We start from the raw sequence: 3,146 nt of genomic DNA on the forward strand, positions 1-3,146 counted from the left end.
AGGCTGTTTGTAGTCTGTGATAGGGGAAGGATGATTTGCTTCAGCCACACCTAGCCCCTCATTGCGAAAGGGTTGAACGAAGCTGGAAAGCAAGGAAAGCTCTTCGAATTTCCCACAAACTGCGCACGCCCAGGTGAAATACACCCCCACACTCTATTGAGGGTTCTGTCTTTAGAATTTCCCAAAAAATCTCTTAGAGCAAAAGGGGAAACTGTTTTTGTTTATGTGTGAATTTGGACTGTCTGGGAAGGAAGGGACAACTTGAAGGAGCTAAGCAGGGCCTCCCAGGGAGATTTGGTCTCTTCACCCAGCCAGGGAAGCAAAGGGGAACACAGCAAAGGCTGTGAGATTGTCTAACTTAAGTTTGCACCTCCCTGTCATGGTTTTGGTCCCTTCATAAAATGACTGAAAACTCTAGCACAAAAGTTAAAGCTGAATTTTCTGCTCTGCTTGCTAAATAGAATGCCAAGCCTTCTCCAAGGGGGGAGGTTTGGGCAGAGAACAGCTGGTTTAATTTAGAAAATGTCATAGATAGAATTTGTTCTTTACAACATGAAACAGAAGTTATACTGGGCAAAAATAAAACCATCCTCTGCTCAGTTTTGGCAGCTTGTCTCACAGCAGCCATAGAAACCCTTTTAAAGCAAAGAAATGAGGAAATAGCAAGAATAGATTCCCTTCAAAACCTAGTTGAAATTTTGCAGAAAGAATTAAAGGAAGATAGAAATGAGATCTATATGTTGCGAGCTGCCCTTAGAGAGGAACTTGCTAAGAATTCACATCATACTGATTCCTCTACAGAGCCAGAGGAAAAGGAAACTCCTGACATGAAACAAATCTATCCCCGTCAGGAACTTGAGGCAGTAAAAAATTGGAGAGAATACTGCTGTCCTCGCTTGAGACCCTTGGTTCCAACAGAATAGAACTATATTAATGATGAGGATTGTTGGAATGTTGGGGGACATAAGACAGATGATGCACTTTGGACCTGGTTAACATAAGAGATTTGATAACAGGATGCCTTGGCATAAACAAACGGAACTTTGAAAATTCGACCTGGATTGCAAGAAGATTAAATCAAACGGGTTTACTGGAAGAAGAAAATCGCATTAAACTCTGCAAGCAAGAGATGTTGTTATATGCGTAAGTTTGTGTATGTGATTTTAACCTAATCATTGTAGTACACATTACTAGTCTCCCTGAAATGGTATGTAAGTGCTTGTATCCCACAATAAAATTGGATTCTGATTACCGAGTGGGTCTCCCTGTCTCTCTGCATTGCCGAAAGAGGATCTTGACCCACATATCACAACTATACAAATACCGTTCAGTGCTACCGAATTAGCTAAGCTGTAAAAAGAATTCGGGCGCCTCCCACAAGAATCAGAGACAGAATATGTCTTCCGAGTGTCCCTCGATGGTGGAGATCAAATTAAATTAACCGGAGGCCAGTGGGTACTGGGGACATGGAGCCTTCTTCACAACAGGAGATAAGGAGGTAAGAGTGATGCATGGTCCCTGACACAGGGTGCGTCTTTCTGGGCCGGGAGAATGAATCCTTTGGAAAGGGGTGACCCCCTGGCAATCGTTGACACCACCAACCAGCTCTTAGAAAGTGTCCACAAAGCCGCCTGCCTGCAAATGATTCATGAAAAGAAATTAGTTCCTGGTTTTGAATGCCCAATGCAATTACCTGTGAAGCCAGAACTAATGACCAATTGAACTCATGGGCTTCCAGAAACACTTAAACATACAGCAAGGACTCTACAGAAAACCATAATGGCTTTGAATCCTGTAGAAAGACTAGATAAGATTCCTCAGGAATTCCCCTGACCAAAGTGGACCTAGAGATCCTGGCTTCACTCCCTACTCTTCCCCCTCACAGCCCTCAGCTTCTCAATCTGATTCACCTGCCAGTAGCCATAAAGTTTGGACATGAGCTGAAGTTGCAGTAGATCTGATTAATTATTGTAGACAATATGGAGCTATAAAAACCCCGGCGTAGAAATCAGAAAGTAACAAAGGTGTTTGGTTTATTGGGGCTCCTCACAGTGAAAATATAGAGAAAGGAAAACAGATCTCTAACTGCCACCGTTGGTGGTTGTTGGGAATTCAAAAGTGGGTCCCCAAAGAGGTGATGGATGGTTGCCCCTTGATAAATTGCAGAAAATAATAAATAATTGGCACCAGCGAAAACCGAATCCATTGGCTCAACCCAGTGCACCCCTCCCTTCTCAGGGACAAAAACTAGCCCTCCCCCAGCCTCTCCCACAGAACACAGGCAGTGAACCAAAACCAACAGGGTTTTCGGGAAACAAATCTCTCTGCCGCTTACAGGCGGGCAAAGGGGCGGAGCTTGGGTTTATTTAAGAATGCTCACTAAAAATAAATCAGGACATATATTAAGCCCAGCTATCATGGGCCTCCACAGGCTACTAGTAACCTTTTTGATTGACATTGGGGCTCAAATCTCTGCACTGACAAAAAAGGATGCCCAGAGGTGTGGAATTGTTCCAACTAAGAGACAATGCTGTGTTCTTAATGCTCTGGGAACTACAGAATCTATGAATGTTGCCTTAGCCAAACTGACGCGCCCTGGAAATGAGCATCAACTAGTCATCAAAATGGTAATTGGGAACATTCCAAATAATTGATTAGGAATGGGTGTCCTTGCTGGGAGGCAGTGGGAAGAATCTGAGGGATTTCTGTGGTCTTTTGGCACCCTGCCACTTAACATTAGGCCGCTTCAAACCGCACCCTCCCTACCCTATAATCAAACAACTAATGTAAAACAATACCCTCTACCTTCTGGTGCCAGAGAAGGTATCAAAGCGGTTCTACAGGACTTGAGAAACCAAGGGGTAATAATTCACACACATTCTCCTTTTAATTCACCGGTATGGCCAGTCTGAAAAGCCAGTGGAAAGTGGAGATTAACAGTAGATTTTCGCAGGCTTAATGCCAACACAGACCCTCTTACAGCAGTGGTCCCAAACTTAGCTGAATTAATAACATCAATTCAAGAAAAGGCTCACTCAATCATGGCAATGGCAACTATGGATGTCAAAGACATCTTCCTTATGATACCTATACAGCCAGAAGATAGGGACCATTTTGCCTTCACATGGGAAAGGACAGCAATACAC

General features: G+C 43.6%; 1 pseudogene; it reads left to right on the forward strand.

Moving 5' to 3' along the window:
* The first annotated feature begins 827 nt into the window (after positions 1 to 827).
* LOC136565595 (uncharacterized) lies at positions 828 to 2,005 on the forward strand (annotated as a pseudogene).
* The last annotated feature ends 1,141 nt before the right edge of the window (positions 2,006 to 3,146 follow it).

This window comes from Molothrus aeneus, chromosome 22 (genome assembly GCF_037042795.1).
Source record: "Molothrus aeneus isolate 106 chromosome 22, BPBGC_Maene_1.0, whole genome shotgun sequence".
NCBI lineage: Eukaryota > Metazoa > Chordata > Aves > Passeriformes > Icteridae > Molothrus > Molothrus aeneus.